Raw genomic sequence first — 26,648 nt, forward strand, 5'->3', positions numbered from 1 at the left:
GATCCCTGGTGCCAGGATCCGGGATGTCTCTGATTGCGTCCAAGAAATCCTGAGGTGGGAGGGAGAGGAGCCAGAGGTCGTGGTACATATTGGTACCGCTGACATAGGTAGGAAGAGGGAAGGGGTCATGAAAAGAGAATATAGGGAGTTAGGTAGACAGTTGGGAAGGAGGAACGCAAAGGTAGTAATCTCAGGATTGCTGCCTGTGCCACGGGAAAGTGAGAGCAGGAATGAAGTGAGGTGGAGGATGAATGTGTGGCTGAGGGATTGGAGCAGGGGGCAGGGATTCAAGTTCCTGGATCATTGGGACCTCTTTAGGGGCAGGTGTGACCTGTACAAAAAAGACGGGTGGCACTTGAATCCCAGGGGGACCAATATCCTGGCAGGAAGGTTGGCTAAGGCTACTGGGGAGACTTTAAACTAGAAAGGTTGGGGGGAGGGAATCGTGATGAGGTGACTGAGAGCGAGGAGGTTAGCCCGCAAATAGAGAAGGATTGTAGACAGTGTAAGAGGGAGAATAGACGGGTGATGGAGAAGGGGAGAGCTCAGACCAAAGGTTTGAGATGTGTCTATTTTAACGCCAGGAGTGTAGTGAATAAAGTGGATGAGCTAAGAGTGTGGATTGATGCTTGGAAGTGTGATGTGGTGGCAATTACGGAGACTTGGGGACACGGGCAGGACTGGATACTTCAGGTGCCGGGTTTCAGATGTTTCAGGAAGGACAGAGAGGGAGGCAAAAGAGGGGGGGGGGTGGCACTGCTGATCAGGGATAGTGTCACAGCTGTAGAGAAGGTGGAAGCTGTGGGGGGATTGTCTGCGGAGTCCCTGTGGGTGGAAGTTCGGAGCGGGAAGGGGTCGATAACTTTGCTGGGTGTTTTCTACAGGCCGCCCAATAGTAACAGGGATGTAGAGGAGCAGATCGGGAAACAGATCCTGGAGAGATGTAGTAATAATAGGGTTGTCGTGATGGGAGACTTTAATTTCCCAAACATTGATTGGAATATCCCGAGGGGAAGGGGTTTGGATGGGGAGGAGTTTGTTAGGTGTGTTCAGGAGGGTTTCCTGACACAGCATGTGGATAAGCCTACAAGAGGAGAGGCTGTACTCGATCTGGTACTGGCTAATGAGCCTGGACAGGTGTCGGATCTCTCAGTGGGGGAGCATCTTGGGGATAGTGATCATAACTCCATCTCCTTTACGCTAGCATTGGAAAGAGATAGGATCAGGCAAGCTAGGAAAGTGTTTATCTGGAGTAAGGGGAAATATGAAGCCATCAGGCAGGAGATTAGAGGCGTAAATTGGAAGGAGGTATTCTCGAGGAAAAGTACCGAAGTAAGGTGGCAGATTTTCAAGGAATGTTTGTTTGGAGTTCTGCATGACAACGTTCCGATGAGACAGGGAGGTTTTGGTAGGTTACGGGAACCATGGTGCACGAAAGCTGCGCTGAACCTAGTCAAAAAGAAAAGGAAAGTGTACAAAAGGTTTAGAGAGCTAGGCGATGATAGGGATCTAGATGAGTATATTGCTTGTCGGAAGGGACTTAAGAAAGAAATTAGGAGAGCCAGAAGGGGTCACGAGAAGGCCTTGGCAGGTAAGATTAAGGAGAACCCTAAGGTGTTCTATAAATATGTGAAGAGTAAAAGGATGAGATGTGAAAGAATGGGACCTATAAAATGTGAAGGTGAGAAAGTATGTACAGAACCGGAAGAAATAGCAGAGGTGCTTAATGAATACTTTACCTCGGTATTCACAGTGGAAAAAGACCTGGGTGGTTGTACTACAGGATTGCAGCGGACTGAAAAGATTGAGTATGTGGACATTAAGAAAGAGGATGTGTTGGAAATTTTGAATACCATCAAGATCGATAAGTCGCCGGGACCGGATGGGATGTACCCCAGGGTACTGTGGGAGGTGAGGGAAGAGATTACAGAGCCTCTGGCAATGATCTTTGCGTCGTTGATGGAGACAGGAGAGGTTCCGGAGGATTGGAGGATTGTGGATGTGGTTCCTATATTCAAGAAAGGGAATAGGGATAGCCCAGGAAATTACTGACCGGTGAGTCTAACCTCAGTGGTTGGTAAGTTCATGGAGAGGATCCTGAGGGACAGGATTTATGAATATTTAGAGAAGTTTAGTATGCTCAAAAGTAGTCAGCACGGCTTTGTCAAAGGCAAATCGTGCCTTACGAGCCTGGTGGAGTTCTTTGAAAATGTGACTAAACACATTGACAAAGGAAAAGCGGTAGATGTGGTTTACATGAACTTCAGCAAGGCATTCGATAAGGGCCCCCATGCAAGACTTCTCAAGAAAGTGAAAGGGCATGGGATCCAAGGGGCTGTTGCCTTGTGGATCCAGAACTGGCTTGCCTGCAGAAGGCAGAGAGTGTTTGTAGATGGGTCTTTTTCTGAATGGAGGTCGGTCACCAGTGGAGTGCCCCAGGGATCTGTTCTGGGACCCTTGATGTTTGTCATTTTCATAAATGACCTGGATGAGGAAGTGGAGGGATGGGTTGGTAAGTTTGCCGACGACACGAAGGTTGGTGGTGTTGTGGATAGTTTGGAGGGATGTCAGAAGCTGCAGCGTGACATAGATAGGATGCAAGACTGGGCGGAGAAGTGGCAGATGGACTTCAACCTGGATAAGTGTGTAGTGGTCCATTTTGGCAGACCAAATGGGATGAAGGAGTATAATATCAAGGGTAAGACTCTCAGAGGATCAGAAGGACCTTGGGGTCCGGGTCCATCGGACTCTTAAATCGGCCTCGCAGGTAGAGGAGGTGGTTAAGAAGGCGTATGGCGTGCTGGCCTTCATCAATCGAGGGATTGAGTTTAGGAGTCGGGAGATAATGATGCAGCTTTATAAGACCCTCGTCAGACCCCACTTGGAGTACTGTGCTCAGTTGTGGTCGCCTCATTACAGGAGGGATGTGGAAATTATTGAAAGGGTGCAGAGAAGATTTACAAGGATGTTGCCTGGATTGGTAGGATAGGTTGAGGGAGCTCGGTCTTTTCTCCTTGGAGAGACGAAGGATGAGAGGTGACCTGATAGAGGTGTATAAGATGCTGAGAGGTATAGATCGGGTGGATTCTCGGAGGCTTTTTCCCAGGGCTGAAATGGCTGCTACGAGAGGACATAGGTTTAAGGTGCTGGGGAGTAGGTACAGAGGAGATGTCAGGGGTAAGTTTTTCACTCAGAGGGTGGTGGGTGAGTGGAATCGGCTGCCGTCAGTGGTGGTGGAGGCAAATTTTAAGAGACTTTTGGATGAGTACATGGAACTTAATAGGATTGAGGGTTATAGATAAGCCTATATATAAGCCTAGGTAGTTGGGGACATGACCGGCGCAACCTGTGGGCCGAAGGGCCTGTTTGTGCTGTATTTTTTTCTATGTTCTCTGTTCATAGTTGATCATTGAATTCAATATTCTGATTTCCCCCTTCCTCCCCATATCCCTTGATCCCTTTAGCCTCTAGAGCTATATCTAATTCCTTCTTGAAATCTGACAACGTTTTGGCCTCAACTGTGTTCTGTGGTCGTGGATTCCACACATCTGGGTGAAGAAATTTCTCCTCACTTCAGTTCTAAAATGTTTATCCTTTATCCTCAAACTATGACCCCTAGTTCTGGATTCCCTGACCATTGGGGACATTCTTTCTGAATCTATTCTGTCTAACCCCGTTAGAATTTTATAAATATCGATGAGGTCCCCTCTCACTTTTTTAAACTCCAGTGAATATAATCCTAATTATAGAATTACGTCTACTTAGACTTAGTCTCTCCTCATATGACAGACCTGCCATCCCAGAAAACAGCCTGATAAACCTTTGTTGAACTCTCTCTATAGAAAGGACATCCTTCCTCAGATAAGGACACCAAAACTACACACAATACTCCAGGTGTTGTCTCATCAAAGCCCGATACAATTGCAGAAAAACATCCCTATTCCTATACTCAAATCCTCTCGCTATGAAGGCCAACATACCATTCGCCTTCTTTACTGCCTGCTGTACCTGTGGGCTTACTTTCAGCAACTGATCCACGTTTATCCACCTTATACTACATCTGCCATGAATATGCCTGCTCACTCAGCCTGTCAAAATCACACTGTAGCATCTTTGCATCCTCCTCACAGCTCACCCTCCCACTTAACTTTGTATCATCTGCAAATTTGGATATAATACATTCGGTTTCCTCTTCCAAATCATTAATATATAATGTGAACAGTTGGGGACCGAGCACAGATCCCTGTGGAACCCCACTAGTCACTGACTGCCAATCAGAAAAAGACCCATTTTTGTGAACTCTTTGCTTCCTATCTGTGGACCAGTTTTCTAACCATCTTAAGTCATTACCTGCAATCTCATGCGCTTTATCTTTACATAGTAGTCTGTTATGTGAGACCTTGTCAAAAGCCTTTTGAAAGTCTAAACAAACCACATCCACTGGTTCTCCTCAGTCAACTCTGCTAGTTTACATTCTCAAAGAATTACAATAGATTCATAGAAACATAGGAAATAGGAGTAGGAGGAGGCCATTCAGCCCTTCAAGCCTGCTCCGCCATTCATCACAATCATGGCTGATTGTCTAACTCAGTAGCCTAATCCTGCTTTCTCCCCATAACCTTTGATCCCATTCGCCCCAAGTGCTATATTTAACCGCCTCTTGAATACATTCAATGTTTTGGCACCAACTACTTCCTATGGTAATGAATTCCATAGGTTCACCACCCTTTGGGTGAAGAAATGTCTCCACATCTCCGTCCTAAATGGTTTACCCTGTATCCTCAGACTGTGACCCCTGGTTCTGGACACCCCCACCATCAGGAACATCCTCCCTGCATCTACGCTGTCTAGTCCTGTTAGAATTTTATAAGTCTCTGAGATCCTCCTTCATTCATCTGAACTCCAGCGAAAACAATTCTGACCTAATCAATCTCTCCTTATACATCAGTCCTGCCATCCCTGGAATCAGCCTGGTAAACCTTCGCTGCACTTTCTCAAGAGCAAGAACATCCTTCCTCAGAAAAGGAGACCAAAACCGCACACAATATTCTAGGTGTGGCCTCACCAAGGCCCTGTATAATTGTAACAACATATTCCTGCTCCTGTATTCGAAACCTCTTGCAATGAAGGCCAACATACCATTTGCATTCTTTACCGCCCGCTGCACCTGCATGCTTACCTTCAGCGACTGGTGCACAAGGACACCCAGGTCCCACTGCACACTCCTCTCTCCCAATTTATAGTCATTCAGGTAGTAAACTGTCTTCTTGTTTTTGCTTCCAAAGTGAATAACCTCACATTTATCCAAGTTATATTGCATCTTCCATTGAATTGCCCACTCACCCAACCTGTCCAGATCATGCTGAAGGATCTCTGCATCCTCATCACAGTTCACCTTCCCAGCCAACTTGGTATCATCTGCAAACTTTGAGATGTTATATTTTGTTCCCTCATCCAATTCATTAATATATATTCTGAATAGCTGGGGTCCCAGCATTGATCCCTGTGACACCCCCCTAGTTACTACCTGCCAATTTGAAAAGGACCCATTAATTCCTACTCTTTGTTTCCTCTCTGCCAACCAGTTTTATATCCATCTCAATACACTTACCCCAATTCCATGTGCTTTAATCTTGTCCAATAATCTCTTATGTAGGACTTTGTCAAACGCTTTCTGAAAGCCCAAATATGCTACATCGACTTGCTCCACCTTGTCAACTCTACTAGTTACATCTTCAAGGAATTCCAACAGATTTGTCAAGCATGATTTCACCTTCATAAATCCATGCTGACTGTCTGATACTGCGATTGCTTTCTAAATGCTCACTATAAAGTCCTTGATAATGGATTCGAGACTTTTCCCCACTATCGATGTTATGCTTACTGGTCTCTAATTCCCTGTCTTCTCTCTACTTCCCTTTTTGAATATTGGAGTGACATTAGCTACCCTCCAATCTGCAGGAACTGTTCCAGCATCCAGGAAGATGACCACCAAGACACCCAGTATTTCTAGAGCCACTTCCTTACGTACTCTGGGATGTAGATTATCAGGCCCTGGGGATTTATCCACCTTCAATCCCATCAATTTTCCCAGCACCATTTCTCTACTAATATTGATCTCCCTCAGTTCGTCCCTCTCACTAAATCTTGCATTCTCCAACATTTCTGGTATCTGATTTGTGTCCTCTTTTGTGAAGACAGAACCAAAGTATGTATTCAGTTGCTCAGCCATTTCTTTGTCCCCTATTATACATTTCCTTGTTTCTGTCTGTAGGAGACCTACATTTGTCTTCACCAACCTCTTTCTCTTCACGTATCTATAGAAATTCTTAGTGTCAGTCTTTATGTTCCCTGCAAGCTTACTTCTGTACTGTATTTTCCCCTTCTTAATCAATTCCTTGGTCCTTCTTTGCTGAGTTCTACTGCTCCCAATCCTCAGACCTATTATTTTTCTTGGCCAATCTGTATGCTTCTTTCTTGGATCAGATACTATCTCTAATTTTCTTTGTAAGCCATGGATTGGCCCTCTTACCCATTTTGCTTTTGTGCCAGATAGGAATAAACAGTTGTTGCAGTTTCCCCATGTGGTCCTTGAATGTTTATCATTGCCTATCCTCTGTCATCCCTTTAAGTAACTCTCCCCAATTTATCAAGGCCAACAAATGCCTCATATCTTCATAGTTTCCTTTATTAAGATTCCAAATCAACTAGTCTCCAAATCAACTACTTCACTCTCCATCTTGATAAAAGATTTTATTATGTTATGGTCGCTCATCCCCAAGGGGTATTGCACAGCTAGATTGGCAATGATTCCCTTCTCATTACATAGTACCCAGTCTAAGATGGCCTGCTCTCTAGTTGGTTCCTCCACATATGGGTCAAGAAAATCATCCCATACACACTGCAGGAGTTCCTTCTCTGCAGCATTGTGGCTCATTTGATTTGCCCAGTCTATGTGCAGATTAAAATCAACTATGATCACCGATATTCCCTTATCACATGCATCTATAATTTCATATTGAATACCATTCCCAACATCTCCACTGCAGTTTGGGGGTCTATATATGGCACCCACTAATGTTTTTTGCCCCTTGGTATTTCTCAACTCTACCCATACAGTCTCCACATTGTCAGAGCTTTCTCACTATTGTGTTAATTTCCTCTTTAACTAGTCATGTCACTCCAACATCTTTTCCTTTATGCCTGTCCTTCCTAAATACTGAATACCCTGGAAAATTCAGTTCCTATCCCTGGTCACCCTGCAGCCGTGTCTCCGTAGTCCCAATATTGTACCCATTTACATCTATCTGCGTGATTAGTTCATCCACTTTATTGCAAATGCTCTGCGCATTAAGGCACAGAGCTTTAAGCTTGACTTTTGAGCATTGTTTGTCTCGCCCCCTATATTTTTCTCTGTAGCCTTGTTTGAATTTTGTCCTTGGTTTCTCTGCCTATCATTTTTTCTAATTCCCTTTTCTACCTTTTGTTTTTGTCCTTGCTCCCTCCTTCTCTGACTCCTTACATAGGTTCCCATTCCCCGGCATATTAATTTAAACCCTCCCTAACCGCTCTTGCAAACATTCCCCTGTGACATCAGTCTCAGTCTTGCCCAGGTATAACCCATCCAATTTGTACAAGTCCCACCTCCCCCAGAACCAGTCCCAATGCCCCAGGAATCAGAAACCCTCCCTCTGACAACATCTCTTCAGCCACGTATTCATCCGATATATCCTGTCATTTCATCTCTTACTAGCACGTGGCACCGGTAGTAGTCCTGAGATCACTGCCTTTGAGTCTGATTTCTTAACTTTCTTCCTAGCTCCCTTTTTGGACCTTTATACCTATATCATTTGTACCGATATGCACCACGACCACTGGCTGTTCGCCCTCCCCCTCCAGGATGTCCTGCAACTGCTCCGAGACATCCTTGACCCTAGCACCAGGGAGGCAACATACCATCCTGGAATCTCGTTTGCAGCCACAGAAACGCCTGTCTATTCCCCTTACAATCGAGTCCCCTATAACTATTGCACTGGCAAACTTTTTACCCCTCCCCTCTGCAGCAGAACCAATCATGGTGCAATGAGTTTGGCTGCTGCTGCTTTCCCCTAAGAGGTCATTCCCCTCAACAGTATCTAAAACAGTATAACTGTCTTGCAAGAGAATGGTTACAGGAAATTCCTGCACTACCTGCTCTTTTGCTCTGTCTGGTGATCACCCATTCTCTTCCTGCCTGCGGAGACTGAGGCTGCGGTGTGACCATCTCTCTACATGTGCTAGCCATGATTTGCTCTGCCTCGCGGATGCTTCACAGTGTCCCCAGCCACCGCTCCAGCTCTGAAACTCGAGCTTCCAGGAGCTGTAGCTGGCGACACTTCCTGCACACATGCTGACCCGGGGGACTGGAACTGTCCCCAGCCTGCCTGATGGAGCAAGAGGAGCAAACCACAGTTTGGAGCTTTCCTGTCATGTAATTTCCCTTTAAATTAAACTTTTGAAAGATGTTTTGTTTCAGATTATATCCAATTCTCCAGGGCTCTTCTTTCCTGCTCCTCGTTACTACCAAATATAACCTTTATAAACTATAAACCACAGAAATTATCTCTGAGACTACTAGTGATAAAATTATTAAATATTTACCAGACCGAACAGCACAGTGGCACAGTAGTTAGCATTGCTGCCTCACAGCGCCAGGGACCCAGGTTCAATTCTGGCCTCGGGTGACTGTCTGTGTGGAGTTTGCATTCTCCCTCTGTCTGCGTGGGTTTCCTCCGGGTGCTCCGGTTTCCTCCCACAGTCCAAAGATGTGCGGGTTAGGTTAATTGGCCATGCTAAATTGATCCTAGTGTCAGGGGGACTAGCAGGGTAATTCTGTGCGGATATGGGAATAGGGCCTGGGTGAGATTGTAGTCAGAGCAAACTTGATGGGTTGAATGGCCTCCTTCTGCACTGGAGGGATTCCTTCTACTTACCAATCAGCTCTTTTCCTTGTGTCCGCTACTACTGCAGCAAGGCAAGACAATAACTTGCTTTTAACTTCCTAAAAAAATTTTTAATATCCAATTCAATCCAAAGTCCAATTCAAAGTCTCAACAAAGTGAGACATTCTAGATCCAAACTGACAAGACAGGCTGGCCACTTCGTGTCTTGGATGTGATCTACATGACCCAAGCTGATTGGAGCAGGCATTGCACCTCCTGCAAGGCTTGATCTCATTTGCATCTTAGCCAAAAGCCCTAGATGCCACTTTAAAAAATTACTTCAAATGAAGCCTCATGACTTCAACCAAGTGCAGCACAGCAAAACTACATTTGATCTCAGCCAAAGGCCAAGAAGCTTTTACCTTTCACCATAGTGCCCCTTTTGTGGTTAGAAGAGGAGGAAGAGAAACACTATTGTTTTTTTTTATTGTAGTGTTTCGGGCTTCACCAGATCTTCTACTTCCCAGGAGACATTGCTTTGACTTGGGCAAAGATGCAGATTTTCACATCAACAGCCAATCAGCATCACCACTCTTCTGCCCTCTGCTGGATAGTTGTGCCCTCTGCTGGATAGTTGTGCCCACTTGAAAATCCAAGGGTGTCTTGTTCAGGACTCCTTTCTGGAAAAGCTGACTTGGCCAAAGATGTAGATTTTCACGTCAACAGCCAATCAGCTCTGCCGCTCTGCTGCCCTCTGCTGGATTCGTCAAGCATGATTTCCCTTTTGTAAACATATGCTGACTTTGTTTGATCAGCTTTGTCTGAAGACTACTGTCTTCCAAAAGCTGAGTTATGAAATCCTTGATAATGGACTCTCGCAACTTCTCTAGTACTGACATTAGGCTCACTGGTCTATAGTTCCCGCCTTTTTCTCTCCCTCCCTTTTTGACTAGCGGTTTACATTAGCTATCCTTCAATCTGTAGGAACCAGTCCAGAGTCCAAAGAATTTTGGAAAATAACCACCAATGCACCTACTGTTTCCAGGGCCACTTCCTTTAGTACTCTGGGATGAAGATTGTCAGGTGCTGGAGATTTATCCACTTCAATCCCATCAATTTCCCCAAAACCATTTCCTTCAGCTCCTCACTAAAAGTTGTTTCTCTCAGGACTTCTGGCACATTGCTTCAATCTTCACAAAGGAAGACATGAATAAAAAATACAAATTTATTCCTCGGCCATTTCTTTATTTCCCATTATGAATTCTCCCGTTTCTGACTGCAAGGGTCCACATTTGTTTTTGTCAATCTTTTTCTTTTTACATACCTGACTTTTACAGTTCCCTGTTCCCTATTAGCTTACTTTCATACTCTATTTTTCCCTTCTTAATCAATCCCTTGGTCCTCCTTTGCTGAATTTTAAACTGCTCCCAATCCTCAGGCCTTTTCTTGCCAATTTGTATGCTTCTTCCTTGAATCTGATACTAACTCTAATTTTCCTTGAAAGACATGGTTTGGCCACAATTCCCTTACCACTCTTGCACTAAACAGGAATAAACAACTTCTGGCATTCACCTATTCATTCTTTAAATGCCTGCCATTGCCTGTCCACTGTCTTTCCTTTCAGTAATGTTTCGCAGTCCATCATGGCCAATGTGAAAACTCCACACAGTCACCCAAGCCGGGGATCGAACCCGGTCACTGGTGCTGTGAGGCAGCAGTGCTAACCACTGTGCCTCCTCCCATCGGCCGGGGCATTGAGTAAAGAGTTGGCAAATCATGTTGCAGCCATATAAAACCTTGGTTATGCTACATTTGGACTTTCGCACACAGTTCTGGTCGCCCCACAAACAGAAGGATGTGGAAACTTTGAAGAGAGTGCAAAGAAGGTTCACCAGGATGTTGCTTGGTCTTGAGGGCATTGGCTATGAGGAGAGGATGAATAAACAATCATTGTTTTTATTGGAAAGATGGAGGCTGACAGGAGACCTGATAGAGGTTTACAAAATAGTCAGGGTGGATAATCAGAGGCTTTTTCCCAGGGTGGAAGTGTCAATTATAAGGGGCACAGGTTCAAGGTGACAGGGGGAAAGCTTAAGGGAGATGTGCGGGGGACATTTTTTAAGCAGAGAGCGATGGGTACCTGGAATGCGCTGCCAGAGGACGTGGTGGAAGCAGGTACATTAGCAACATTTAAGAGGCATCTGGATGGGTACATGAACAGGGAGGGAATAGAGGGATATAGACAGAAGGTTTTTTTAGTTTAGTGAGAGCATCAAAATCAGCACTTGCTTTGAGAGCCAAAGGACCTGTTCCAGTGCTGTACTTTCCTTTTCTTTGTTCTTTGTTTCAAATACTGCCACAATGCATCTCATACTTCTCTATATTAAATTCCATCGGCCAGATGTCTGCCCTTTTTGCCAGCCTATGTCATGTCCTGTTGCAGTTAATTGGTACCATCCTCACTGTGTGCCATACCTCCAACTTTAGTATCATCAGCACATTTTAAAATTTTACTCTGGATTCCAGGTACCATGTCATTTATATTTATTAAAAAGCAGTGATCCTGGAACTGACACATGAGAGCACCATTGTATACCATCCTCCAGTCTGAAATACAACCATTTTCCATAACTTGCTGTTTTCTGTCTTTCAGCCAAATTTTATATTCAAGATGACACTGACCATAAGCTTCAGTTTTGGTATCTAATATTTTATGAGGTACTTTGTCAAAGGCATTCTTAAAATCCATGCAAACAACACCCATTGCATTCCCTTCATCAACTTTCTATTACTTTTCCAAAAGATCAAATTATGATAGTCAAGCATGATCAAGCAGGATCTCATTATAGTTCTTTTACAAATCTGTGCTGGCTGTCCTTAATTGGTTCAAACCTCTCCAAATACCTGTTAATTATTTCCTTGATTATTGTATGCAAAATTTGATGTTAAACTCAACAGCCTATAATTAGAGGAAGTCGTTAAACTCTTTCTTGAATAAGGGTGTCACATTTGCCACACAGCAATCCTCTGGCACCTCCATCGTAGGTATGGATGATTATGGCAAACACTTTTGATATCTCCGTCCCCATTTCCAATAGAAACTGGATGTAACTATGCAGAACAGGTGACTTATCCACTCTTAAGTATAGTCAGATTTTTCAGTACATCTTACCTATAAACTTTCACCCATCCATTGCCTCTACCATCTCCCCCTCCATGGGTATTTCAGCAGCATTCATTTTTAACCAATAACAAGTACTCATCAAATATTCAAGTCCATATCCCTCTATTCCCTCCCTATTCGTGTACCCATCCAGATGTCTCTTAAATGTTGCTAATGTGCCTGCTTCCACCACTCTGGAAATGCGTTCCAGGGACCAACCGCTCTCTGCATGAAAAACTTGCCCCCACACATCTCTCTTAAACATTCCCCCTCTCACCTTGAACCTGTGCCCCCTTGTAATTAACAGTACCACCCTGGGGAAAAGCCTCTGACTATCCAATCTGTCTCAGCCTCTCATAAATGTGTATACCTCTATCAGTTTGCCCCTCAGCCTGCATCTTTCCAGTAAAAACAATCCTAGTTTATTCAACCTCTCCTCAGAGCCAACACCCTTGAGACCAGACAACACCCTGGTGAACCTTCTTTGATAAGTCATGTTGCAGCTTTATAGATAGGCCGCACTGGGCCGATTGGTAGGAGGAGCAGCGTTCCGAAAGCGAGTGGCGTTTGCTACCAAATAAACCTGTTGGACTTTAACCTGGTGTTGTTAGACTCCTTACTGTGTTTACCCCAGTCACCAGCAGCTCCTCATCATGAAATAACCATGCCAGGAGTGACCTTCAGGTCTGCCAGGGCTAGACGGGGCAGTCCAGCCATGAGACACCCCCACGGGGAGAGTGGTGAGGTCAAACCCTTGACCAGCCTGAGCCCATCCAACTCCCAGAACCCTTGAGGGACTCTTGTTCTGCAGCTGACAGTGGCAAAGGGGCACTGGACCTACCTCCTTGACCCCACTTCAGGGCCAAGGTGTCAGGAGAGGATGCCAAGAAGCAGTGAAATGTTAGCACTGCCAAGGTGCATGGCCGAAGGGGGAAGTGAGTGGGGGTCCTGAGGGGGCTGTGGAGGCTCGGGTCACCCTCATGCCTGTGTGGTGTGGGGGGAAGGGTGTTTAACCTGTGATTTGAATGGTGTGGGGAGAGGGAGGCTGCCCTTTTTTACCGGGGGTGGAAGTGATTAGCGGCACCAAAGCTCACCTGGTTTAGTTCCTGCTGCGGGGCCAGGTGCATGGCGAGGTTCTGGTGAATGGGCCATCAAACCCCATTTGTATTACAATTAGTGAGTTCGCATACATTATCGGGTAGTCACCTGTGATGTGAGGTAACCCAATCGGGGCCAGCGGGGTGCTTTGGATAAATCCCAATTGCCTTGACGCCTGTCGGAAATCTTGATTTTTGGCCTATGCCCCATTCAGTGGGGCATTGGGATTCCCACAGACTATTTGCTGTACAGCCTGTGGGAATGGCCTCCTTGTGGAGCAGGATGTGGAGGCTTTGGAGAGGGTACAGAAAAGATTTACCAGGATGTTGCCTGGTATGGAGGGCATTAGCTATGAGGAGAGGTTGGAGAAACTTGGTTTGTTCTCACTGGAGCGACGGAGGTTGAGGGGAGACCTGATAGAAGTCTACAAGATTATGCGAGGCATGGACAGAGTGGATAGTCAGAAGCTTTTTCCCAGGGTGGAAGAGTCAATTACTAGGGAGCATAGGTTTAAGGTGCAAGTTTTAAAAGAGATATACGAGGCAGATTTTTTACACAGAGAGTAGTGGGTGCCTGGAACTCGTTGCCGAGGGAGGTAGTGGAAGCGGATACGGTAGTGACTTTTAAGGGGCGTCTTGACAAGTACATGAATGAGATGGGAATAGAGGGATATGGTCCCTGGAAGCTGAGGGAGTTTTAGTTAAGTCAGGCAGCATGGTCGGTGCAGGCTTGTAGGGCCGAAGGGCCTGTTCCTGTGCTGTAATTTTCTTTGTTCTTTGTGCACAGTGGGGATGAGAGACTGTGGCAGCAGATTTCTTTAGAAACTGCAGCAACGCTCCTCTCAGAACACAAATAACACTTGAAATGTAATTTCTTTGCTCCATCTGGAAGCCCTTAGCTCCCTTGACCTGCTGGGTTTTCAAAGCCCCGGAAACTATTAAATTCAATACTAAATTTTGCTGCTGCACAGAAACAGTTGCAGATTCCACTTAGTTGCCACGCAGGTGGCACATTGTTGCGCACCCAATTCTAGAATCAGAGAATCCCCACAGTGTAGAAGGAAACAATTAGGCCCATCAAGTTGCCCCGACAATAATCTTACCTAGGTCTTATCCCCATAACCCCACGCATTTTCCCTGCTAACCCCTTCATCACTAAGGGTCAAAAGGGACAATTGTGTCAGGGGGTTCCTGACACAATATGTGGATAAGCCGACAAGAGGTGGGGCCACATTGGATTTGGTAATGGGAAATGAGCCGGGCCAAGTGTTGGATTTGGTTGTGGGAGAGCACTTTGGAGATAGTGACCACAATTCGGTGTCTTTTGTTATTGCAATGGAGAGGGAGAGAGCCATACGGCAGAGCATAGTTTACAATTGGGGGAGAGGTAATTATGATGCAATCAGGTGGGAATTAGGAAGCATAGGATGGAAACAAAAATTGTCAGGGAAAGGCACTAATGATAAGTGGAACTTTTTCAAGGAACAAATACTGCGTGTCCTTGATAGGTATGTCCCTGCCAGGCAGAGAGGAAATGGCCGAGTGAGGGAACCATGGTTCACAAAGGAGGTGGAATGTCTTGTCAAGAGGAAGAAGGAAGCGTATGTTAGGTTGAGAAAACAAGGTTCAGTTGGCTCGATGGAGGGTTACAAGTTAGCAAGAAATGAGCTGAAAAAGGGGCTGAGGAGAGCTAGGAGGGGGCATGAGAAGTCCTTGGCGGGTCGGATCAAGGAAAACGCCAAGGCTTTTTACTCTTATGTGAGGAATAAAAGAATGACCAGGGTGAGGCTGGGGCTGGTCAAGGACGGCAGTGGGAATTTGTGCATGGAGTCAGAAGAGATAGGAGAGGTGATGAATGAATACTTTTCATCGGTGTTCACCAAGGAGAGGGGCCATGTTTTTGAGGAAGAGAAGGTGTCACAGGCTGATAGGCTGGAGGAAGTAGATGTTCGGAGGGAAGATGTACTAGCAATTTTGAATAAACTGAAAGTTGATAAGTCCCCTGGGCCTGATGAAATATATCCCAGGATTCTTTGGGAGGCAAGGGATGAGATAGCAGAGCCTTTGGAATTGATCTTTGCGTCCTCACTGTCCACGGGGGTGGTGCCAGAGGACTGGAGAGTGGCGAATGTGGTTCCTCTGTTTAAGAAAGGGAATAGAAATGACCCTGGTAATTATAGGCCGGTTAGTCTTACTTCGGTGGTCGGTAAGTTGATGGAAAAGGTCCTTAGGGATAGGATTTACGACCATTTAGAAAGATGCAGCTTAATCCGGGATAGTCAGCATGGATTTGTGAAGGGCAAGTCTTGCCTCACAAATTTGATAGAAGTTTTTGAGGAGGTAACTAAGTGTGTAGATGAAGGTAGTGCAGTTGATGTCATATACATGGATTTTAGTAAGGCGTTTGATAAAGTCCCCCATGGTCGGCTTATGAAGAAAGTAAGGATGTGTGGGATAAAGGGAAGTTTGGCCGATTGGATAGGTAACTGGCTACCTAACAGAAGACAGAGGGTGGTGGTGGATGGAAAATTTTCGGACTGGAAACCGGTTACCAGCGGAGTGCCACAGAGATCAGTGCTTGGTCCTCTGCTATTTGTCATTTTTATAAATGACTTGGAGGAGGGGGCTGAAGGGTGGATCAGTAAATTTGCTGATGACACCAAGATTGGTGGAGTAGTGGATGAGGTGGAGGGCTGTTGTAGGCTGCAAAGAGATATAGATAGGATGCAGAGCTGGGCTGAAAAATGGCAAATGGAGTTTAACCCTGACAAATGTGAGGTGATTCATTTCTGTAGGACAAATTTAAATGTGGATTACAGGGTCAAAGGCAGGGTTCTGAAGAATGTGGAGGAACAGAGAGATCTTGGGGTTCATATCCATAGATCTCTGAAGGTTGCCACTCAAGTGGATAGAGCCGTGAAGAAGGCCTATAGTGTGTTGGCGTTCATTAACAGGGGGTTTGAGTTTAAGAGCCGTGGGGTTATGCTGCAACTGTACAAGACCTTGGTGAGACCACATTTGGAATATTGTGTGCAGTTCTGGTCACCTCACTACAAGAAGGATGTGGAGACACTGGAAAGAGTGCAAAGGAGATTTATCAGGATGCTGCCTGGTTTGGAGGGTAGGTCTTATGAGGAAAGGTTGAGGGAACTTGGGCTTTTCTCTTTGGAGCGGAGGAGGTTGAGAGGAGACTTGATAGAGGTTTATAAGATGATGAGGGGGATAGATAGAGTGAACGTTCAAAGACTATTTCCTCGGGTGAATGGAGCAGTAACTAGGGGGCATAACTATAGGGTTCATGGTGGGAGATATAGGAAGGATGTCCGAGGTAGGTTGTTTACGCAGAGAGTGGTTGGGGTGTGGAACGGACTGCCTGCAGGGATAGTGGAGTCAGAAACTTTAGGAACATTTAAGAAGCTATTGGATAGGCACATGGAGTACTTCGGGATGATAGGGAGGAAATAGCTTGATCTGGGTTTCAGACAAAGCTCAGCACAACATCGTGGGCCGAAAGGCCTGTTCTGTGCTGTACTGTTCTATGTTCTAATTTAGCATGGCCAATCCATCTAACCTGCACATCTTTTGAGTGTGGGAGGAAACCGGAGCACCTGGAGGAAATCCATGCAGACATAGGTAAAAGGTTCAACTCCACACAGATAGCACCTGAAGCTTTGCCCCAGGAGATGCAACATAACTGGTGGAAGGTTGTCGACTTTCAAGGAAATAATTGCAGGTGGCCTTGGAAGCTGATCTCAAGCAGCTATAGGAGGTCTGGCTTCATATAGTTTTAACTTGGCATGGGAGGTTACAGCCTGTGTTAACATAAGGACTTAAGAAACAGCAGCAGAAGGTGGTCATTTAATCCCGTGAACCATTCAATATGATCATGGCCAATTTGATGTGTCTAAGACTAGCCTTTAACATATTCAACGACCAAGCCACAATTACTCTCTGGGGTAGTGAATTCCAAAGATTAACATCCCTCCGAAAAAAAGAAAGAATTCATGATAAATGGGAGAACCCTTATTTTGAAACTATGACCAGTCCCCCACCACAGTTCAGGATTCCTTTATAAGAGGAAACATCCTCTCAGGTTCTTCGCTGTAAAGTCCTCCCAGGATCTTATAGGTTTCAATCAGATCTTATAGGCTTCAAACAGGCCCAACCTGAACTCTTCCTTATAAGAAATTGTCTTAATTCCAGGAACGCGTTTGACAAAGTCCCTCATGGTAGGTTGGTGCAAAAGATTGGATCTCATGGGATAAAGGGGGAGGTGGTGAGATGGGTGGAGAACTGGCTTGGTCACAGAAGACAGAGGGTGGTAGTGGAAGGGTCTTTTTCCGGCTGGAGGCCTGTGACTAGTGGTGTTCCGCAGGGCTCTGTATTGGGACCTCTGCTGTTTGTGATTTATATAAACGATCTGGAAGAAGGTGTAACTGGGGTGATCAGTAAGTTTGCGGACGACACAAAAATGGCTGAACTTGCAGATAGTGAGGAACATTGTCAGAGGCTACAGAAGGATATAGATAGGCTGGAAATTTGGGCAAAGAAATGGCAGATGGAGTTCAATCCTGATCAATGCGAAGTGATGCATTTTGGTAGAACTAACGTAGAGGGGAGCTATACGATAAATGGCAGAACCATAAAGGGTGTAGATACGCAGAGGGACCTGGGTGTGCAAGTCCACAGATCCTTGAAGGTGACGTCACAGGTGAAGAAGGTAGTGAATAAGGCATATGGCATGCTTGCCTTTATAGGACGGGGCATAGAGTATAAAAGTTGGGGTCTGATGTTGCAGTTGTATAGAACGTTGGTTTGGCAGCATTTGGAATACTGTGCCCAGTTCTGGCCGCCACACTACCAGAAGGACGTGGAGGCGTTAGAGAGAGTGCAGAGGAGGTTTACCAGGATGTTGCCTGGTATGGAAGGCCTTAGTTATGAGGAGAGATTGGGTAAACCGGGGCTGTTCTCACTGGAAAGACGGAGGATGAGGGGTGACCTAATAGAGGTGTATAAAATTATAAAAGGCATAGATAGGGTGAACGGTGGGAAACTTTGTCCCAGGTCGGTGGTGACGTTCACGAGGGGTCATCGGTTCAAGGTGAGGGGGTGTGGGGGGGGGGGGGGGGGTGGGGGGAGGTTTACCACGGATATTAGAAGGACGTATTTTACACAGAGGGTGGTGGGGGCCTGGAATGCGCTGCCGGGCAAGGTGGTGGAGGCGGACATACTGGGAACGTTTAAGACTTATCTAGATAGCCAAATGAACGGAGTGGGAATGGAGGGATACAAAAGAATGGTCTAGTTTGGACCAGGGAGCGGCACGGGCTTAGTGGGCCGAAGGGCCTGTTCCTGTGCTGTATTGTTCTTTGTTAATCAATTTAGTGCCTCTTATGTAACTACATCCCACAAGGAAGCAGCCCAAACCAAAATGCAGTATTCTAAGTGTGATCTCACTTTGTGCTGTACCTCCATGCTAACTTTTTGTTCATGGACAAAGACACTCTGATCCCTTTGTAATCTGAGTGAACAACCTCACATTTTCACATATTATACTATTTTTGCCAAATGTTTGCCCAGTCATTAACCTATTGATATCCTTTTGGATCCTCCTCAGAACTTGCTTTCCTACCTATCTTTGTATTGTGATGATAGTAGTGCAATTGTTATATATACATTTTTTATGTTTAAATGGAATGTTTAAAAAATCAGCTTTATTCTACAAGCAATTGGTATGTCTGGATGGAATGCAGCTCCCATGTTGGGAGTCTGGAAGGGATGCAGATGCTGGAAGAGCAGGATAATTACTTATTTTAGCCATGTAGTGTTAACTTAGTATAGAGCTGATGGATTTTTGTTTTCCACTTGAGTTTTTGATTAGGATGATTGAAAGGGTCATATATTATCAATCAGGTGCTGACGTGGTAATGGGAGGAGCTAGGTTCGAGAGCAGAAAGCAATCCATTTTAGCTGGGGTCTGGCTATCATCAGAGGCATGTGCAGGCTGTTCCTGAGAACTCACTCGTTTTCCACGAAATCTTTTTGAAAGCTTTGAGACTGTTAGCACAATTTATAGCAAGTATGCCTGATTTGCTAACTATATTTATTGAAAAGCGCATTTGAGGTATGCATGAATGGGGCTTATTTAGAAATGTAACAATTATTAGCTGGAAAGTAAAGTTGCTTTCTTTCATTTTTAAATAATGTTCAACTGTTAATGGTTAAGCTAATTCATTTGTTAGAGTTATATTTAAACCGTGTTGTTAAATAAAGTTTGCTTTACTATAAAAGACCCCTACTTTGTCAGTGGAATTTTTCCTGGAGTGAAACATCTTTTCCTCACATTTATGCCAAAATAGAAAAATTGTTGGGTCTCGTCTAGCTTCAAAATAGATCGTGGGGTTCTGCTCCAGGACCCTAACAATATCATCAGCAACTTTGGCTACAATACATTTTTTCTTTTCATCCAATAAAATCTCTGTGGCATCCCACGAGATACAGTTTGTCAACCTGAAAAAGGGCATCAATGAGGCTTTAAGGGCTATCAGCAGCAGTTAAAAGCAACCTCGAACCTTTAGTCTGGCCTGTGCTACATACCTTCTTCAGCATTAACTTTGGACATGTGGAGAGCAGCACAAGGGATATCATTGGACACAACCATACCCTTAACACCGCAAACCACTCTCACTGTCTCCCAGGCTCGAAAAGAAGCCGACACTCCAGGAAGCATGAAACATGTACAGGCCTGCAGGTGAGAGCGAAACAACGCATCCCAAGGCCCCTCGCCCCAGCTTACTGCTTGCAAATGTCCAATCTCTGGAAAACAAGCTAGACAAACTTAAAGCCAGACTCACTTTCCAAAGAGAACTGAGAGACTGCTGTGTACTCTGTTTCATGGAGACGTAGCTCACTCCTGCTTTACCTGACAGTGCCCGACAATGAGAAGGCTTCTCAATCCATCGAATGCACTGTGCAGTGACCTCAGACAAGGCTAGGGGAGGTGAGGTCTGCTTCCTAATCAACACCTCGTGGTGCCTAGAAGTAGCAACACTGGCAACTTTCTGCTCCCCAGACCTAGAATATCTGACAATAAAACGCCGCCCCAACTACCTTCTGCAGGAGTTCACCTCTGTTATCCTGATGGCAGTTTACATCCCACCCAAGGCAGACGTGAAAATTGCGCTGGACAAAATATATACCACTACGAATAGCCTTGAGACAAAACATCCTGAGGCCTTGTTCATCGTGGCCGGGGACTTCAATCAGGCCAAGCTCAAGAGCGTACTACCAAGTTACCACCAACACATCTCCTGCTCCACCAGAGGCCCAAACATCCTAGACCACTGCTACACAAACATCAAACATGCCTACCGCTCTATCGCCCGCCCACACTTTGGCAAATCAGACCTGTGCTCCTGCTCCCGGCTTACAAGCAAAAACTGAAGCGGGAGAATCCATCAAAGAAAGTCATGCAATGTTGGTCTGAGGAATCAGATGATGTCCTACGGGGCTGTTTCGAGTCAGTGGACTGGTCAGTATTTAAAAACTCTGTGACCAGGCTGAACGAGTACGCCACTACAGTAACTGACTTCATTAGTAAGTGTGTCGAAGACTGTGTGCCAAAGGAGCAAATCCGTGTGTTCCCCAACCGGAAACCATGGATGAACAGGGATATCCACTGCTTGCTGAAGTCCAGGTCTGAGGCGTTCAAGTCAGGCGACACTGACCTCATAGAAACCCCACAGTACAGAAAGAGGCCATTCGGCCCATCGAGTCTGCACTGACCACAATCCCACCCAGGCCCTACCCCCATATCCCTACATATTTTACTCACTAATCCCTCTAATCTACGCATCCCAGGACACTAAGGGGCAATTTTTTAGCATGGCCAATCAACCTAACCCGCACATCTTTGGACTGTGGGAGGAAACCGGAGCACCCGGAGGAAACCCACGTAGACACGAGGAGAATGTGCAAACTCCACACAGACAGTGACCCAAGCCGGGAATCGAACCCAGGTCCCTGGAGCTGTGAAGCAGCAGTGCTAACCACTGTGCTACCGTGCCGCCTATATAAGAAACTACCTATATAAGAAAAAGTTTTAACAACACCAGGTTAAAGTCCAACAGGTTTATTTGGTAGCAAATACCATTAGCTTTTGGAGCGCTGCTCCTTCGTCAGATGGAGTGGAAATGTGCTCTCAAACAGGGCACAGAGACACAAAATCAAGTTACAGAATACTGATTAGAGTGCGAATCCCGACAACCAACCAGATCTTAAAGATACAGACAATGTGGGTGGAGGGAGCATTAAGCACAGGTTAAAGAGATGTGTATTGTCTCCAGACAGGATAGCCCGCAAGTCCAGGAGGCAAGCTGTGGGGGTTACTGATAATGTGACATAAATCCAACATCCCGGTTTAGGCCATCCTCATGTGTGCGAAACTTGGCTATCAGTTTCTGCTCAGCAACTCTGCGCTGTCGTGTGTCGTGAAGGCCGCCTTGGAGAACGCTTACCTGAAGATCAGAGGCTGAATGCCCGTGACTGCTGAAGTTCACTGAAGACCACTTCAGCAGTCACGGGCATTCAGCCTCTGATCTTCAGGTAAGCGTTCTCCAAGGCGGCCTTCACGACACACGACAGCGCAGAGTTGCTGAGCAGAAACTGATAGCCAAGCTCCGCACACATGAGGACGGGATGTTGGATCTATGTCACATTATCAGTAACCCCCACAGCTTGCCTCCTGGACTTGCGGGCTATCCTGTCTGGAGACAATACACATCTCTTTAACCTGTGCTTAATGCTCCCTCCACCCACATTGTCTGTATCTTTAAGATCTGGTTGGTTGTAGGGATTCGCATTCTAATCAGTATTCTGTAACTTGATTTTGTGTCTCTGTGCCCTGTTTGAGAGCACATTTCCACTCCATCTGACGAAGGAGCAGCGCTCCGAAAGCTTATGGTATTTGCTACCAAATAAACCTGTTGGACTTTAACCTGGTGTTGTTAAAAATCTTACTGTGTTCACCCCAGTCCAACGCCGGCATCGCCACATCATGACTATATAAGAAAGCCAGACACGATCTAAGGAGATCCATCAAAGATGCCAAAAGACAGTACCTGACCAAGCTAGAGTCCCAGGCTAGCCACACCGACGCCCACTGACTAGAGCAAGGTCTGCAAGACATAACAGGCTACAAGATGAAGGCATGTAAAATTGCCGGCTCCAACGCGCCCCTCCCTGATGAGCTCAATGCCTCTACGCCCGTTTTAAGCAAAAGTTCAGCGAGAGCATGCCCTCCACCCTGGAAGAACCTGTATCTGGGGTCACCATTGCAGAGTCAGAGCAGCTTTCTCGAAGGTCAACCCCACGGAAAGCAACTGGCCCGGATGGGATACCCAGATGAGCATTCAGATCCTGTGCGGATCAGCTGGCGGGGGTATTCACAGACATCTTCAACCTCTCTTTACATCAATCTGAGGTCCCTCATCTGCTTCAAAAAGACGACCATCATCCCGGTACCTAAGAAAAACCAAGCAGTGTGCCTTAATGACTATCGGCCGGTGGCTCTGACATCCATCATTATGAAGTGCTTCGAAAGGCTAGCCATGGCACAAATCAATTCCAGCCTCCTGCTTTACATGGATCCACTACAGTTTGCCTACCGGCGCAACAGGTCCTTAGCAGATGCCATCTTCCTGGCCCTGCACTCAACCCTGGAACACTGAGATAACAAGGACACCTATGTCAGACTCCTATTTATTGACTATAGCTCAGCCTTCAATACCATTATTCCTACAAAACTCATCTCCAGACTCCGTGGTCTGGGCCTCGGCACCTCCCTCTGTGACTGGATCCTGAACTTCCTAACTCACAGACCACAATCAGTAAGGATAAGCAACAATACCTCCTCCATGATCATCCTCAACACCGGTGCCCCACCAGTGCCCCACAAGGCTGTGTTCTCAGCCCCCTCTTTATACACCTATGACTGTGTTGCCAAATTCCCCTCCAATTCGATTTTCAAGTTTGCTGACGACACCACCATAGTGGGTCGGATCTCAAACAATGACGAGACAGAGTACAGGAATGAGATAGAGAATCTGGTGAACTGGTGTGGCAACAATAATCTCTCCCTCAATGTCAATAAAACGAAGGAGATTGTCATCGACTTCAGGAAGCATAAAGGAGAATATGCCCCTGTCTACATCAATGGGGATGAAGTAGAAAGGGTCGAGAGCTTCAAGTTTTTGGTCATCAACAACCTGTCCTGGTCCCCCCCATGTCGACACTATAGTTAAGAAAGCCCATCAATGCCTCTACTTTCTCAGAAGACTAAGGAAATTTGGCATGTCAGCTACGACTCTCGCCAACTTTTACAAATGCTTTCTTTCTGTTTGTATCACAGCTTGGTATGGCTCCTGCTCTGCCTCACACCACAAGGAACGACAAAAGGTCGTGAATGTAGCCCAATCCATCATACAAACCAGCCTCCCATCCATTGACTCTGCCTACACTTCCCGCTGCCTCGGCAAAGCAGCCAGCATAATTAAGGACCCCACACACCCCGGACACTCTCTCTTCCACCTTCTTCCATTGGGAAAAAGATACAAAAGTCTGAGGTCACGTACCAACTGACTCAAGAACAGCTTCTTCCCTGCTGCTGTCAGACTTTTGACTGGACTTACATTGCATTAAGTTGATCTTTCTCTACACCCTAGCTATGACTATAACACTACATTCTACACTCTCTCATTTCCTTTTCTATGAAGGATATGCTTTGTCTGTATGGCGCGCAAGAAACAATACTTTTCACTGTATGTTAATACATGTGACAATAATAACTCAAATCAAAAGGAAATAAGGTGTCAAAGTGGTGAAGCTAAAACCAGAATTACATACATACTAAATAACAGAGGCAGCAGATAGAGCAATCCTACAATGAACAAAGATCTGCAGTCTTGCCACATACAGTCATGAATAGTGGTAGATAATTAAGCAGCCAGAGGGAGCAGGAGGCTCAATCAGGATTCTCGTTCTCAATGATGATGGAGCCTAGCAATGAGTGCAAAAAACATGGCTTCAACCTTTGCAACAATATTCAGCAAGAAATGTGAATGACCTTTCTTGGCCTCTCCCTCAGATTCCCACCATCACACATGCCAGTTCTCAGCTAATTCCATTCATTCACTCCATGTGGTATCAAAAAACAGGAGAGCTAACTGGTCACAGCAAAAGAATCAATCCCAACAACATCCTGGCTCTAGTGCTGAATACCTGCACATTTGACATCTAGCCTGATTGTCCATCTAAAGCAACAACACTAGCAATTATCCAACAAAGCAGAATGTTGCTGAGTTATCTCTTACCACAAAAACAAGAACTAACCCAATCCATCCAATCATCATCCTACTCTTTGTCGTCAGAAAAGTGAGGGAAGGAGTCATCAATAGTGACACTTCTTCACTAGTAACAATACTCTGTTCGGGTTCCAACAGGGACACTTGGCTCCAGACCTCATTACAGCCTTGCTTCAAACATGGACAAAAGAGTGGATTTCCAGAGATAAGGTGAGGGTCAATGCAACATTTGATCAAGTATGGCTCCTAAGCCTGAGTGAAACTGAAGTCAATGGGATCAAGGAGTAAATTCTCCAATGATTGAAGTCACATTTGACACAAAGGAAAATCTTAGCCATGGGGCATTGTTGAAGGAGTCCGTGAGAACGTAAGGAATTAGGGAATAGGAGTACTTCACTTTGGATACAGGTGAGGGGGGGCGACCTACCAGTGGTGAGCCGCAGTGACCAGATCGCCAACGCTGAGTCCATCCCTGTGGCTCAGAAGGGAAAGGGGGAGAGCAGTAGAGCTATAGTTATTGGGGACTCGTTTGTTAGAGGGATAGATAGGAGGTTCTGTGGCAACAAGAGAGACTCACGGATGGTATGTTGCCTCCCGGATGCCAGGGTCCGTGACATCTCCGACCGTGTCTTCAGGATTCTAAAGGGGGAGGGGGAACAGTCACAAGTGGTGGTGCACGTCGGCACCAAAGACATAGGTAAGAGAGGGGACGGAGATTTAAAACAGGAATTCAGGGAGCTAGGGTGGAAGCTGAGAGCCAGGACAAAACAGGTTGTCATCTCTGGTATGTTGCCGGTGCCACGGGATAGCGAGTTGAGGAACAGGGAGAAAGTGCAGTTAAACACATGGATGCAGGGATGGTGTAGGAGGGAGGGTTTCAGCTATGTGGATAATTGGAACACTTTCTGGGGAAGGTGGGACCTGTACCAACAGGACGGGGTGCACCTGAACCAGAGGGGCACCAATATCCTGGGAGGGAAATTTGTTACAGCTCTTCGGGGGGGGTTTAAACTAATTTGTCAGGGGGATGGGAAAAGGAGTTGTAGTCCGGAGGTCAGTGAGTGTAGTGAGGTACTAGGAAGGGTATCATGGTCAAAGGTGGGTACCAGCAGACAAGAAGGTGGGTTGAAGTGTGTCTACTTCAATGCAAGGGCGGCACGGTAGCACAGTGGTTAGCACTGCTGCTTCACAGCTCCAGAGTCCCGGGTTCGATTCCCGGCTCGGGTCACTGTCTGTGTGGAGTTTGCACATTCTCCTCGTGTCTGCGTGGGTTTCCTCCAGGTGCTCCGGTTTCCTCCCACAGTCCAAAGATGTGCGGGTTAGGTTGATTGGCCAGGTTAAAAAAATTGCCCCTTAGAGTCCTGGGATGCGTAGGTTAGAGGGGTTAGTGGGTAAAATATGTGGGGGTAGGGCCTGGGTGGGATTGTGGTCGGTGCAGACTCGATGGGCCGAATGGCCTCCTTCTGCACTGTAGGGTTTCTATGATTCTAAGGAGCATCCGAAATAAGGTAGGTGAACTTGGGGCATGGATTGGCACTTGGGACTACGATGTTGTGGCCATTACGGAGACATGGGTAGAACAAGGACAGGAATGGTTGTTGGAAGTTCCGGGGTATAGATGTTTCAGTAAGTGTAGGGTAGCTGGTAAAAGAGGTGGAGGAGTGGCACTGTTGATCAAGGAGAGTGTAACGGCTGCAGAAAGGCATTTCGAAGGGGATCTGCCTACAGAGGTAATATGGGCTGAGGTTAGAAATAGGAAAGGAGCGGTAAACATTGTTAGGAGTTTACTATAGGCCCTCAAATAGTAATAGAGATGTGGAGGAAGAAATTGCTAAGCAGATTATGGATAGGTGTGGAGGTCACAGGGTAGTTGTCATGGGGGACTTTAACTTTCCAAATATTGATTGGAGCCTTTATAGGTCGAATAGTTCGGATGGGGCAGTTTTTGTGCAGTGTGTGCAGGAGGGATTCCTGACACAATATGTGGATAAGCCGACAAGAGGTGGGGCCACATTGGATTTGGTAATGGGAAATGAACCGGGCCAAGTGCTAGATTTGGTTGTGGGAGAGCACTTTGGAGATAGTGACCACAATTTGGTGTCTTTTG

At 45.9% G+C, this 26,648-nt stretch overlaps 1 protein-coding gene across 1 annotated transcript in view; it reads right to left on the minus strand.

Annotated features, from left to right (window-relative positions):
* Nucleotides 1-26,648, minus strand: part of phactr1 (phosphatase and actin regulator 1) — a 550,549-nt gene that overhangs the window by 117,081 nt on the left and 406,820 nt on the right. The window lies entirely within an intron of this gene.

This window comes from Mustelus asterias, chromosome 2 (genome assembly GCF_964213995.1).
Source record: "Mustelus asterias chromosome 2, sMusAst1.hap1.1, whole genome shotgun sequence".
Lineage (NCBI taxonomy): Eukaryota > Metazoa > Chordata > Chondrichthyes > Carcharhiniformes > Triakidae > Mustelus > Mustelus asterias.